The 15,724-nt window shown below is 37.2% G+C and overlaps 2 protein-coding genes across 11 annotated transcripts in view; one reads left to right on the forward strand and one right to left on the reverse strand.

Annotated features, from left to right (window-relative positions):
• STK32A (serine/threonine kinase 32A) overlaps positions 1–15,724 on the reverse strand; it is a 132,738-nt gene that overhangs the window by 62,234 nt on the left and 54,780 nt on the right. The window lies entirely within an intron of this gene.
• Positions 1–15,724, forward strand: part of PPP2R2B (protein phosphatase 2 regulatory subunit Bbeta) — a 689,017-nt gene that overhangs the window by 46,579 nt on the left and 626,714 nt on the right. The window lies entirely within an intron of this gene.

Raw genomic sequence — 15,724 nt, forward strand, 5'->3', positions numbered from 1 at the left:
TACACACTAAAGAGGCCCAGAGGCAAAGGACACCTTACAGATCAGAGCAGAACTTTCCTAAGCTAAGGGTTCAGGCTTTGGGAGTACTGGTCTATTACTCACTCCAGGCCCTCAGTTTCCACATGTGTAAAATGGGAATGATAAGAATATCTTCCACATTTGATCATAGTAAAGACTGAATATGATGAGTATAATATTTAATGTTACTCCTGGCATATAGTAAGAACCCATTAACTGGAGGTCTACAAAGCTATAAAGCCCAGGAAATAAAGAACACCCCATTTATTCACCTATTATTAACGATCATATCCTGAACACACTGTTACAGGAGGTCCATAAAATATGAGTTACAAGCCCTCCTTGAAGCACCTCATGCTTATTTTTCCACACTAACAATTTCATTGCCCAGCAACATTATAACAAATCATGAACCACATTAAATGATAAGAAAAAGATATAAAAAGGGCAATAAAGAAGTAAGTGCACAGTACAGCGCAGTAATTCACTCAGTCTTTGGGATAAGGAGGGAAGGGAAATCTTCTCAGCAGAGGAGAAAACTGAGTTAAATTTTGAAGGATGGTGACAATAATAATAACTACAAAATAAAGGCAACATCTCTGGGGCAGACTCTAAAGCACTCCACAAATGTGGTGTCATTAGCCCCACAATGCTGCTCTTATGCTCCCATTTTACAAATGAGGAAATCAAGGCCCAGTGAAGCTTAAGCAATTTGCACGAGGTAAAACACCCAATAAATAGTAGAGGTGAAGGGGTCTCCAGGTCCAAAAGTAAGATTTGAGAGAGGAAAACAGCACGAATTAAGCACAGACATGGGAAAGAACACAGTGTGAGGGGGGGAAAGGAAAATAGTTTGGGTTTGTTGGAACAACAGGTGTTACGGGGAAGCTTGAGCCTGGAGAGAAAGATAGAGGGCAGATCCCATGACAGGAGCTTGTTCACGAGTCTGTACATGTTGGAAAGACGGTGAAGAGGTTTAAGCCGGACGTATGATCAGACGGGGACTTCACACTTGAAGGAGCATGGGCTGGAGGGACGGGAAGAGGAAAGGAGACACAGGCCAGCAGAATTGGCCTCTGCTGTCTGCAAAGAGTCTTCTGTAAAAATGCATTCCAACTGCTATGACTTGTTTTGCTTTCCTCAAAGCACAGACATGATTTCTAGTCACAAAAAGCTCTCTGTATCAGCACTATTTTGACATGTTTCTTTTGACATCATGTCACTGAGATCGTATTTTAAAGTTTTATTGGAATCACAGAATTAAGAGTCTGCAAAGCAGTGCCCAGGATGCAAACGAATTCCTAGTGACAAATTCTTTGCTTAGGAAACAAACATAGAATATCAATGATGGGAGAACTGTACTGAGTACATTATCTTCTTTAGAGTGATCATTGTGCTAGAGGAGGAGAGGACTTGCGAACAAAAGAAAAAAGAAATTCAATGAAGCATTAATCTGAGGCAGTAACATTCTAATGAAGACTAGGTCCTCGGTGTTTACTTGTTCAGTAAATAAAATGCTGTTTACCACTGAGGACTGATTCACACAGAAGATGTCAGAAATTAAGCCCTTAGGGGGAATTTAGACAGAAACAAGAGAAGCGCTTGTAAAAACGTGGGCAGTGCATCCTCGGTATTGTCTTTTAGGAAGTGTTATTCTTCACCTCCTTGCAAGGACTGGCTGGGCATCTCTGCCATAGGTTTAATGGGCACCAGGATAGGTGCCTGGACCTGGGCTATTTGGTTCAGAATCCTCCCAGCTGCACCACTACGCGTTATATCCATTGTGTTTTACAGGTCTTTCAGGAAGTAATAATGTGCTAGTTATATGTAACCCTGCCAGGGATCTATTGCACTTAGGCTGCCCTTAGCTAATATAACAGACGATGATGGCTCATGGGATGTGAGCAGTGTCTTGTCGGGATAGCTGGCAAATGAGGTGGTTGAGAGCTGGGTACCAAAAGAAGGGAGAAGAGAATGCTAACCATGAACGTAACTCGATGCCAATGGATACAAGCCAGGCAGACTGGGTTCGCATAGAGAGCAGTGATTGGCTGCATTCAGCTCCCCACTGGAGGCAGGCGGAAGTCCCAAATCTGGTGACAGAGAAGAGGACTTCTCTCCCATTACTCTATTTAACTCGAAGTGGGGGACAAGGGTATTATTAAATTCACCCTAAGTGAACGAACGTTTTTATTGCGACTTGGGCTCAGCGATTTTTATTCAAAGAACAAACTGATAAAGGTGCCAGTTGTGTCAAGTTAATGACAGGGTCCGGCCATGCGGGGGATTATTAGTCAGAGAAGAAGCAGCCCAGGCAAGAGGCAACACGCTTCCCTTGCCCCGTATGATTTTAAATTTATTTAATCATGGAGCCAGTTGGCTGTGAAAAATCCTTTTTCCCCCCTCAGCACATCAGACCTGAAGCCCTCTATCACAGATCCTAGACTCTCAGAGGGAGAGAAGATAAGATTTTAATTTCCAGAACTATATCCAGTAAAATATGTGGGCACAACACAGTTTGGTAATAACTAGGATATGAAGGTTCATATCATAACCTGATTTTTTTAAAACCTAAAAGTGAAAGAGTTTCCCTATACCTTGGCCATTTATCCCACAGACTCAATGATGCATTTCCATTACTTTTTAAAAATGCTATATCATGGCTTATTTGTTAGTTGACAGCTCCAAAATTAAGAAATCTGGTCCCACTGCATGTGAAATGCATTGTAAAGTCTGCTCAGTAAGAGCGGAGATAAGTAACAAAGGACCACCACCCTACTCCACCCTACTCCATCATATTGCCATAGACTGTACACAGCTCTCTCTGTGTAATGTTGAACCTCTCCAATCCATTCTACACACCATGGTTATCTTTTTACAATGTGAGTTTTACGTTATCCAGCCCCATAAAACCCCTTCACCTCTTTCCATGATCCGCAGGACCCTGTGTGGTCTGGCCCTGTTTACTTTTCCAGACTTATTTTGAAGATCTTTTCCTTCCATTCCTCAGCTAGCAGTTCATGCCCCCTCCAGCCTTAGAAGACTGTGATATGGTGTGACCTTGCCTGCACGCACAGTGCTCTCCACTAACTGGTTATTGACTCTTCCTCTTTCAGTCTCAGCCCAAAGGACACTTCTCACAGAGACATTTCTCACACTCCATATCAAACCTTGTCTCCCTGTTATACACAGTGCCATATTCTTGTTTGCTCAACTTATCATAATTTGAAAATATTTTCCTGCACGCTTTTGGATTAACAGCTTTCATTCCCACTCTGCCATCAGGAAGCACGCCTGCTTTTACTCATCCTTCACTCCTCGGTCCCTGTATGCTTCCTGAAATGTAGACTCTACAAACAGTTGTAGAAAAAGTAACAAATTCATGAAGGAACTAAAAGAAGGAAAGAGAAAAGCAAGATTAAAACTCAGGTTTGGGTGGATCTGATATACATTCCTTAGGTTCTATTTTTAGGAATTAGCATGGCTACCAAATCAGTCATTCACCTTCTTGAAGCTGTCTCATGCAGGCCACTTTGAAATAAATCTGAATTGGAGCACTGGAAGAGATCTGAAGTATTTTCCAATGGAGGGTTTTTCAAATTGTGGCTCATAATGCACTAATGGTTGTGAAATCAGTTTGGTTGGTCCTAACAGGCACTTTTTTGGAAGAAATAAAATAGACTGAATAAAATAAAATAAGTGCTATTAACATATAAGGCCAAACATTGTTTTTGTGAATATAATGTGTGTCTCTGTGAGTATATCTACTGGGTTGTGATGAAAAATAGATTTCTTCCTGTGGGTTGAAGATAAAAAAAAAAGCTTGAAAACCATGACACTAGGGCAACCTGCTGCTTATTCCAGAACTATTGTATCAAATCCTCATTCAGACTTTACCATTTCTGATGTCTGTCAGTTCTGATGTCTCCATCTAGCAAAGCATGGGAAATGCAGGACAAATATTATTAGATATTGCTTTTAAAAGCTCTCAGCTTTTGTAGAAAAAGACATTGATTCATCAAAGATGGAATCCATTTAAAAACACATTTAAGGAAAATACAAATAGAAAATGCATAGGCTTTAGGCAGGCCTAGGTTTAAATATCACATGTGAATTTGGAGCAAGTCCCTTAAAGGAAACTGAAACTCTGAGAGGATATTTGTACATTGGAAATGATTTTACGTACCATGTGGTAAAGAGCAAATTAGATATAATGTTTGTAAAGTAATTAGCGCAAAGCATGGCTCATAGCATGGTGGTAAGGAACTTGGTCCTGGGGACAGACTGCTTGTGTTCAAATCCCAGCTCTGCCCTTTAACATCTTTAAAACTGGATGGAGCAAGTTATATAAGCCCTCAGCATGCCCATCTATAGCAGTATATACCTCATAGGGCTGTTGGGAAGATCAAGTGTAGTTAATACACATAAAGTGCTTAAAAGAGTACATGGAAGTACTTGGAAGATAGCTATTATAATTACCTTTCTTCTTCCACCCATGAGTGTGATATAGCTCTGATATTAAGCAGATTAACTTGTTTTATGCAATTGTTTCCTATTATTTTATATGAGGTAATTATATGAAGATACTGATTGATTTATAGTTGATTTACAATATTGTGTTAGTTTCAGGTGTACAGCAAAGTGATTCAGTTATACATACATATGTATATCTATATTTTTTTGATTCTTTTGCATTATAGTTTATTATAAGATATCGAATATAGGTCCCTGTGCTGTATAGTAAATCCTTATTGTTTATCTATTTTATATATGGTAGTTGTGCATCTGTTAATTCTGTACTCACAATTTATCCCTCCCCCCCTTCCCCTTTGGTGACCATAAGTTTGTTTTCTATGTCTGTGAGTCTGTTTCTGTTTTGTAAATAAGTTCATTTGTGCTATTTTTTTAGATTCCACATATAAGTGATATTATATTTGTCTTTCTCTGACTTAACTTCATTTAGTATGATAATCTCTAGGTCCATCCATGTTGCTGCAAATGGCATTATTTCATTTGTTTTTATGGCTGAGTAATATTTCATTGTATATGTATATATATATATATACCACAACTTCTTTATCCATTCCTCTGTTGATGGACACTTAGGTTGCTTCCATGTCTTGGCTATTGTAAATAGTACCACTATCAACATTGGGGTGCATGTATCTTTTCAAATTAGAGCTTTTGTCTTTTCTGGATATATACCCAGTAGTGGGATTGCTGGATCATATGGTAACTCTATTTTTAGTTTTTAAAGGAACATCCATACTGTTTCCCATGGTGGCTGCACCAATTTACATTCCTACCAACAGTGTGGGAGGGTTCCCTTTTATGAATATATTTATTGTCAGTGGTATAATCAACATGATTACCATTAACTGAGCTCTTACTATGTATCAGATACCATGCTAGGTACTTTATGTATATTATTGCATTTGATTGTTACTATAAACCTGTGAGGTAAGGAATATCTTTTTTAAAATTTTTATTTATTTTTTTTATACAGCAGGTTCTTATTAGTTATCTATTTTATACACATCAGTGTATACATATGAATCCCAATCACCCAATTCATCACACCACCACCCCCACGCCCACTTTCCCCCCTTGGTGTCCATGCGTTTGTTCTCTACATCTGTGTCTCTATTTCTGCCCTGCAAACCGGTTCATCTGTACTGTTTTTCTAGGTTCCACATATATGCGTTAATATATGATATTTGTTTTTCTCTTTCTGACTAACTTCACTGTGTATGACAGTCTCTAGGTCCATCTACGTCTCTACAAATGACCCAATTTTGTTCCTTTTTATGGCTGAGTAGTATTCCACTGTATATATATACCACATCTTCTTTATCCATTCGTCTGTCCATGGACATTTAGGTTGTTTCCATGTCTTGGCTACTGTAAATAGTGCTGCAATGAACATTGGGGTGCATGTGTCTTTTTGAATTATGGTTCTCTCTGGGTATATGCCCAGTAGTGGGATTGCTGGGTCGTATGGTAGTTCTATTATTAGTTTTTAAAGGAACCTCCATACTGTTTTTCATAGTGGCTGTATCAATTTACATTCCCACCAACTGTGCAAGAGGGTTCCCTGTTCTCCACACCCACTTCAGCATTTGTTGTTTGTAGATTTTCTGATGATGCCCATTGTAACCAGTGTGAAGTGATACCTCATTGCAGTTTTGATTTGCATTTCTCTAATAATTAGTGATGTTGAGCAGCTTTTCATGTGCCTCTTGGCCATCTGTACGTCTTCTTTGGAGAAATGTTTATTTAGGTCTTCTGCCCATTTTTTAATTGGGTTGTTTGTTTTTTTAATATTGAACTGCATGAGCTGTTTGTATATTTTGGAGATTAATCCTTTGTTGATTTGTTTGTAAATATTTTCTCCCATTCTGAGGGTTGTCTTTTTGTCTTGCTAATAGTTTCCTTTGCTGTGCAAAATCTTTTAAGTTTCATTAGGTCCCATTTGTTTATTTTTGGTTTTATTTCCATTACTCTAGGAGGTGCATCAAAAAGGATCTTGCTGTGATTTATGTCAAAGGGTGTTCTGCCTATGTTTTCCTCTAAGAGTTTTATAGTGTCCGATCTTAATTTAGGTCTTCAATCCAGTTTGAGTTTATTTTTGTGTATGGTGTTAGGGAGTGTTCTAATTTCATTCTTTTACATGTAGCTGTCCAGTTTTCCCAACACCACTTATTAAAGAGACTGTCTTTTCTCCATTGTATATCCTTGCCTCCTTTGTCATAGATTAGTTGACCATAGGTGCGTGGGTTTATCTCTGGGCTTTCTATCCTGTTCAATTGATCTATATTTCTGTTTTTGCACCAGTACCATATTGTGTTGATTACTGTAGCTTTGTAGTGTAGTCTGAAGTCAGGGAGTCTGATTCCTCCAGCTCCGTTTTTCTTTCTCAATATTGCTTTAGCTATTTGGGGTCTTATGTGTCTCCATAGAAATTTTAAGATTTTTTGTTCTAGTTCTGTAAAAAATGCCATTGGTAATTTGATAGGGATTGCACTGAATCTGTAGATTGCTTTGGGTAGTATAGTCATTTTCACACTCATTTTCAGTCTGCATGTGTCCCTAGGTCTGAAGTAGGTCTCTTGTAGACAGCATATATATGGGTCTTGTTTTTGTATCCATTCAGTGAACCTGTGTCCTTTGGTTGGAGCTTTTAATCCATTCACATTTAAGGTAATTATTGATATGTATGTTCCTATTACCATTTTCTTAATTGTTTTGGGTTTGTTTTCATAGTTCCTTTTCTTCTCTTGTGTTTCCCACTTAGAGAAATTCCTTTAGCATTTGTTGTAGAGCTGGTTTGGTGGTGCTGAATTCTCTTAGCTTTTGCTTGTCTGTAAAGCTTTTGATTTCTCTGTTGAATCTGAATGAGACCCTTGCCGGGTAGAGTAATCTTGGTTGTAGGTTCTTCCCTTTCATCACTTTAAGTATATCAAGCCACTCCCTTCTGGCTTGTAGTGTTTCTTCTGAGAAATCAGCTGTTAACCGTATGGGAATTCCCTTGTATGTCATTTGTCATTTTTCCCTTGTTGCTTTTAATAATTTTTCTCTGTCTTTAATTTTTGTCAATTTGATTACTATGTGGTGCGGCATGTTTCTCCTTGGGTTTATCCTGTCTCGGACTCTCTGCACTTCCTGGACTTGGGTGGCCATTTCCTTTCCCATGTTAGGGAGGTTTTTGACTATAATCTCTTCAAATATTTTCTCAGGTCCTCTCTCTCTCTCTTCTCCTTCTGGGACCCCTATAATGCGAATGTTTGTGCATTTAATGTTGTCCCAGAGGTCTCTTAGGCTGTCTTCATTTCTTTTCATTCTTTTTTCTTTATTCTGTTCTGTGGCAGTGAATTCCACCATTCTGACTTCCAGGTCACTTATCCATTCTTCTGCCTCAGTTATTCTGCTATTAATTCCTTCTAGTGTATTTTTCATTTCAGTTATTTTATTGTTCATCTCTGTTTGTTTGTTCTTTAATTCTTCTAGGTCTTTGTTAAACATTTCTTGCATCTTCTCGATCTTTGCCTCCATTCTTTTCCCGAGGTCTTGGATCATCCTCACTATCATTACTCTGAATTCTTTTTCTGGGAGGTTGCCTATCTCCACTTCATTTAGTTGTTTTTCTGGGGTTATATCTTGTTCCTTCATCTGGTACATAGTCCTCTTTCATGTTATCTATCTTTCTGTGAATGTGGTTTTTGTTCCACAGGCTGCAGGATTGTAGTTCTTCTTGTTTCTGCTCTCTGCCCTCTGGTGGATGAGGCTACCTAAGAGGCTTGTGCAAGCTTCCTGATGGGAGAGACTGGTGGTGGGTAGAGCCAGGTGTTGCTCTGGTGGGCAGAGCTCAGTAAAACTTTAATATGCTTGTCTGCTGATGGGTGGGACTGAGTTCCCTCCCTGTTGGTTGTTTGGCCTGAGGCGACCCAGCACTGAAGCCTACAGGCTGTTTGGTGGGGCTAATGGTGAACTCTGGGAGGGCTCACGCCAAGGAGTACTTCCCAGAACTTCTGCTGCCAGTGTCCTTGTCCCCATGGTGAGCCACAGCCGCCTCCCACCTCTGCAGGAGACCCTCCAACACTAGCAGGTAGGTCTGGTTCAGTCTCCTATGGGGTCACTGCTCCTTCCCCCTGGGTCCTGATGCGCACACTACTTAGTGTGTGCCCTCCAAAAATGGAGTCTCTGCTTTCCCCAGTCTTGTTGAAGTCCTACAATCAAATCCCACTAGCCTTCAAAGTCTGATTCTCTGGGAATTCCTCCTCCCGTTGCCGGACCCCCAGGTTCGGAAGCCTGACGTGGGGCTCAGAACCTTCACTCCAGTGGGTGGACTTCTGTAGTATAAGTGTTCTCCAGTTTGTGAGTCACCCACCCAGCAGTTATGGGATTTGATTTTATTGTGATTGCACCCCCTCCTACCGTCTCATTGAAGCTTCTCCTTTGTTTTTGGACGTGGGGTATCTTTTTTGGTGAGTTCCAGTGTCTTCCTGTCGATGATTGTTCAGCAGTTAGTTGTGATTCTAGTGCTCCTCATGTTAGATTCTCTGCCATGCGTGATGTCTGCTGATTCTCTCGGTAATATCTTTATCCTCATTTTTACTAATGGTAGAAATTCAGGTTTAGTCGTCAGAAAAAATAGCAAATCAAACCCATCAACATATTTAAAAAGTTAGACACCATGACCAAGTGGGATTAATATCTGAAAATCAATGAATATAATACATCATATTAATAGAATAATGGACAAAACATTATGATCATCTCAATAGACACTGGAAAAGCATTTGACAAAATGCAGCACTCATCTGTGATAAAAACTCTTAACAAAGTTGAAATGGAAGGGAGCTTCCTCAATTTGATAAAGGGTATCTGCAATAAAACCCAAAGGTTGAATACTTCCTCCTCTAAGATCAGAAACAAGGCAAGAATACCTCCTCTCACTTCTTTTCAGTGAAAGAAAGAAAGGGAAGGAGGGAGGGAGGGAGGGAGAGAGGAAGGCAGGGAGGAAGGAAGGAAGGAAGAATGGCATATTGGAAAGGAAGAAATGAAACTTCCTTTAATTACAGACAACATGATTCTGCATATAGAAAAATCATAAGGGAACTACAAAATACTATTAGAACTAATAATCAAGGTAGCAAGGTTTCAGGATACAAGATCAATATACAGAAACCAACTGTATTTTTCTATATAAGCAATGAACAAAATGGAAATAAAATTAAGAATACAATTGTGTTCAGAAAAGTTCAAAAATAATAAAATGCTTAGGAATATTAAAATTTAGCAAAGAAGAGCAAGACATACACAAAAAAATCACAAAACTCTGCTCAGGGAAATTAAAGATCTAAATAACTGGAGAAACAGTCCATGTTCATAAATTGAAAGACTCAAATATTGTTAAGATGTCAATTATGCCCCAAAATATCTATAGAGTCAGTGCAATTCCTTATCGAATTCCCAGCAGGCTTTTTGTTTTTGTATGAATTGACATGCATCTCTTAAATTTATAAGGAAGTGCAAAACACCTAGAATAGCCAAAATGATGTTGAAGAAGAAAAAAATCAGAGGACTTTCACTTCCCAATTTCTAAATGTACTATAAAGCTGTAGTTATCAACGTAGTGTGGTACTGGCATAATGTATAGGTATAGGTCAATGGAACAGAACTAAGAGTTCAGAAATATATCTTTATATTTATAGTCAATTGATTTTTGACTAAGATGCCAGGAAAAGATAATCGGTTTAACAAATGGTGCTGGGTCAATTAGATATTCTCATCCAAAAATGATGAACTTAGACCTGCACACCATACATAAAAATAACTTAAATGGAACATAGATGTAAGTGCAAAAACAACAAAACTTTTAGAGTAAAACACAGGATAAAATCTTTGAGACCTTGGATTAGGCAAAACTTTCCTAGATACAATACTAAAAGCAAGGTCTATTAAAAACTTGATAAATTAGAGTTTATCTAAATTCAAAATTGTTGCACTTCAAAAGACGCCATTAAGAAAATGACAAGGCAAGCAACAGACTAGGAGAGAATATTTGCCAAATATGTAACAGATAAAAGGAATATACCCAGAATTTACAAAGGACTACTACAATTCAATAATAATACAACCCAAGAAAAAAGTGGGCAAAGATATGAACAGATGTTTCACTAAAGAAGATACACATGAAAAGATGCCTAACATTACTAGGCATTAGAGAAATGGAAACTAAAACCACAAATGCCATGCTCATCTGAATGGCTGTAATAAATAAAATAGACAATAAGAAATGTCAGCTCTAGGATGTAGAGAAAAGGGAACCCTTAGACATTGCATGTAAATGGTGCAGTCACTTTGGAAAACAGTTTGTGAGTCTCTCAAAAAGTTAAACATTAAATTACCATATCACCCAGCAGTTCCACTCTTAGGTATCTATCCAAGAGAAGTAAAATCACATTTCTACGCAAAGACTTGTATACAAGTGTTCATTGCAGCATTATTCATTATTGCCCAAAACTGGAGACAAGCTACATGTCTATCAACTGGTGAAGGAACAGACAAAATGTGGTACATCCATATAGTGACATACTATTCAGCTCTAAAAAGGAATGAATTAATAGCACAGATTACATAATGGATGAACCCCATAAACATTATGCTACACGAAAGGAGCGAGACACAAGAGATTACATATTTATAATTCCATTTATATGAAATTGTCAGAAAAGGCAAATTTATAGATATATAAAGTAGATTATTAGTTGCCTGGGGCTCAGGGTTGGAATGGGGATTAACTAAATGGGCACAAAGGATCTTACTAGCAGGATAAAAGTTTCTAAAATTGATTTATGGTGACTTGCACCACTCAGTAAAATTACTTAGGATCACTGAATTGAACACTTGAAACAGGTGAATTTTATGATGTGTAAAATATACCTCAATAAAATTGTTGCAAAAAAGAGGACAGTGATTAGGGGGAAAAGAAAAGATTATGGTGTAGAAAGATTAAATATTTGCTCAAGAACCACATGTTAGGAAATTGTGGAGGCGGGATTGCACCGAAACCCACGCAGTTAATATACATGTTGTGTGCACAGCGGCCAATAAAGTTCATGAGACAAAAAAGCATCTAAAACTTATAATAAAATCCTGTCAGGGAGTAGGATACTTATTTACGTGCCCTTCAATTCAGCTCTCAAAATTCAATTTGTATGCCTCTTGGGTAGTCTCATTCCAGTGGTGGGACATTTCTGATCTTCGGCCAGGGATCTCCACAGAAGTGTTTTTAAGAACCATTGTTGTCCTATGCACTAAAATGGTAGAAAAATTAATCTGTGTTTTTCAGACTGTGACCAGGGAGTGCCCACAGCAAGCTTTTCACAGTTTAGAAAAATCATTAGCCCTTGTGAGAAGAGATCCCTGAGGAATGGGCAAAGAGGAGGTTAGGGTGCACTGTCCCATTGTCTTTCTTTGGAGCACTGGTCTATCATATTTCTCTTCTTGTGGCTCTGTAGTAATTTTCCAAAGTGTGTCTAGTGTGAAACTCACAAAAAATAAAATCAAACTAGTATCATTTCATCTAACGAATTTGCCATGATAATACAGAAAACCTAAGGTTTGCAAAAGTCAGATTTCAACAGTTTATAAATAACTATGCCCAGTTGCTGGTGTGTGTGTGTGTGTGTGTGTGTGTGTTTGTGTGTGTGTGTGTGTGTGTGTGTGTGTGAGTGTGTTTGAACTGAATTTCCAAAGCATGCATGACAAACTGAAGTAAAAGAAAGGTACATGGCTAGGATAACATGGGAACCAAGTTGAGACAAGAATCTAAATTCTCTCTGCTGTAAATTTAGAAGGAGGGAATTTACAACCTAAACAAGCATGTTTGACTCCTACTCAGTGTGTCAGAGTGAGAACACTTCCATAAAGGCTTGAGGCAAGGCACACTCGGTGACAGCTTGGAGAACTGGGCACTCTCATGTGCTCTGGATGGAAGGCAGTTTGGTAAAAGTGCCTTTGAGGACAATTTGGAAATACCTCTTGAAAAAACACATGGTGTTTGACCCTGTAATTCCACTGCTAGAAACTTTCACTATAGATACACTTGAAAAATCACACCAAGATGTACTTGTAAGGATACACAGTACATCATATAAAATCGAAAACAATTTGCATGCCCATTAATAGGGGAACATGTGAATAAATTATGGTAAATTCATGTTACCGATTATAGAGCAATTTTTAAAAAATAAGGCAAATCTATATTCTCATATGAAAAGATTTTCAAGATATTATGAGATAAAGTGAGGGAAAGAAGATGTTTAGACTATAATATGCATTACAGTACATGAACGCTTAGTGTACATAAAAACTATACAGTAAAAAAAGGGTATATAAACACAACCACAAAAGGAAACATATTACACAAATATGCTGGTATATGCATAAAATTTTTTTTGAAAATAAGATAACCAGTTATCTAAACAGTAAGATTACATCATTTTATTTTTATATTTAAAAGGCCTAATAAATACAACAAAAATATTTCTACTTTGATATACCTAATATATTTTGTCTCCTTGTACTAGATCCCAGTGATCTAGTACATGGTATAGTGAATATAGACAACAATACTATATTATAATCAATAAACTTGCTAAGAGATTAGAATTTAATGATTCCAACCACTAAAAAAAAGGGATCATTATGTAACTCAACAAAGGTGCTAATTATCGCAATGGCAACCATATTACAATATATAAATGTGTCAGATTAACATGTTGTACACTTTAAATCTGCACAATGTTAGATGTCAAATATATTTCCATTAGAAAAAAAAAAAATGATCTATGTTGTCTCATCAGGAAAGGAACTAACACAGATGAGTCAGCTTCTAATCTATATAAATTACCTAGACTCGAGGTTTTCACCAAATACTCAATGTTCGCAATTCCCTGATTGTTCTATAAATGTCTGCTTTTATTTTTTAGTTATTTTTATTGAATTTTATTTTTAATACAGCAGGTTCTTATTAGTTATCTATTTTATACATGTTAGTGTATATATGTCAATCCCAATCTCCCAATTCATCCCCCCCCCCACTTTCCCCCCTTGGTGTCCATACGTTTGTTCTCTACATCTGTGTCTCTATTTCTGCCCTGCAAACTGGTTCATCTGTACCATTTTTCTAGGTTCCACATATATGCGTTAATATATGATTAAATGTCTTCTTTTTAAAAGGAACTTTTATAGAATATTTGGGTCCTTTAAATGGATTCAAACAAGGTCCATACTTTGTCCTTGGTTTATGTGCCTTTAAGATGTTTTTTTATTCTATAGCTTCCCTGACCAACTCTTCTTTTATTCCTAGTAATTTTTTGTTGAAGAAACCAAATCATTTTTGCTGTAGCAGTTCCACAGCCTGAATTTTGCACTGTTTGCGTTTCTGGTTTGTCTTTCTACATGTTTCACAACTCTCTGTATTTTGTGAAAATTGCTGGTTAGATCTTAAGGTTTGCTCAGATTCAGGTCTGATGGAGGGGAGGCGGGCAGGACTACTTCACAGGTGGTGGTGTGTACTTTGAGCAGGAGGTAGATAATCAGTAAGTCTTTCTTTTCATAGTGAATGCCTAGATCCAAAAAGGCACCTGAATGCCTAGATCCAAAAAGTTCTTATGGGTTGTAATATTTGAATTCTATCATTTCTCCGTTGTATTTTAGCTGGAGTACTTTTATAAAGAGAAATTGGCTTTCAGCAATTATTTAGTTACTTTGAGGTACAGTTCATCCAGGAAACGTAAAACAAATGCTGAAGTCTTTTATCACTTTTCAAAATGATTTGTTGGTTTCCTAGAATCCTCCCAAAGCAATCAGTAAGTTTTTTTTTAAATCATAATGAAATCATGGGTTTGATGTTATCACCCTTATTGATGTCCATTCTTTGGCCAGTAGGAACATAGTCAAGTTGGATCATGTGTTATTTTGACATGACCCTAGTAGGTTTTGATAGCTTTATGACTTTCTGATATGAAAAGATATTTCCTCCTCCAGACTGAGCGATAGAAGTGTCTGCTGCAATTGGATTGTCATTGTTACTAGGTCTTTTCAATGGCTAGAGCTAGGAATAGATACAGGTATTTGATATAAGTATAGGTATAATATATATATACATGCATACACAAACGTAATTGAAGATAAATGCACCGTAAATTCATAATGATAGTTTCAATTTATATTCAAGACTGCAGCGACTCTTAATCTCATCACTATTATATCAGTAACTCCTCTCTTCCTTACTGAAAATCCTAGTTCTCAACGATTTTGAGATCGCTCAAGTTTTTACCAAATTACCCTCCATGCTGTTTGCTTTATCCATAATAGATGTAAAACACTTTCAGAATAGCAATATAAACATTACCTTCAACAATACCGTTACTGAAAACACTTTAAGATATTGCTATTCTTTTTTGTCATGAAGGTATAATTCCACTAATGATATATAGTAAAGTCATTGTTTGAAACTCACTTGAAATAGTACATTTCTGTGTGGTTATGCCTCAAACTGGATAGATACTTGGGTTCATTTGTTTTATTATACATTCCATTTGGGGGGATTGTTTTTAAATTTTCATTTTGTTTTAGAGTTATATAAAGTATTTATGTATTTTATAAAGTCAAAGTCAAATCTGCAAAACAAGGTATATTGAGAAAAAATCTCCTATCCCTCTCTGTTTTCTTTAATACCACCATTTGTCTATTAATAACTTTCTAAAAAATATTTTTTGATTGTGGTAAAATATATATAACATAAGATTTACCATATTAACCACTTCAAGTGTACAATTCAATGCCATTAAGTACATTCACAATGTTGTGTAATCATCACCCCTACCTTTTTCTGGAACTTTTTCTTCATCCCGAACAAGAACTCTACCCATTAAATAATACCTCCCTATTCTCCCTCTCCCCAACCCCTGGTAAACTCTGTTTCTATCTGTATGTATTTGTCTATTTTAGGCACCTCATGTAAGTGAAATTATACAACATTTGTCCTCTTGCATCAGGCTTATTTCACTTAGTATAATGTGTTCAAGGTTCATTCATGTAGCATGTATCAGAATTTCATTCCTTTTTAGGCTGAATAAAATTCTGCTCTACGCATATACCACATTTTGTTTTTCCATTCATCTGTTGACAGACA

The sequence above is a fragment of the Balaenoptera physalus genome (assembly GCF_965194825.1).
Source record: "Balaenoptera physalus genome assembly, chromosome: 3".
In the NCBI taxonomy this organism is placed as follows: domain Eukaryota; kingdom Metazoa; phylum Chordata; class Mammalia; order Artiodactyla; family Balaenopteridae; genus Balaenoptera; species Balaenoptera physalus.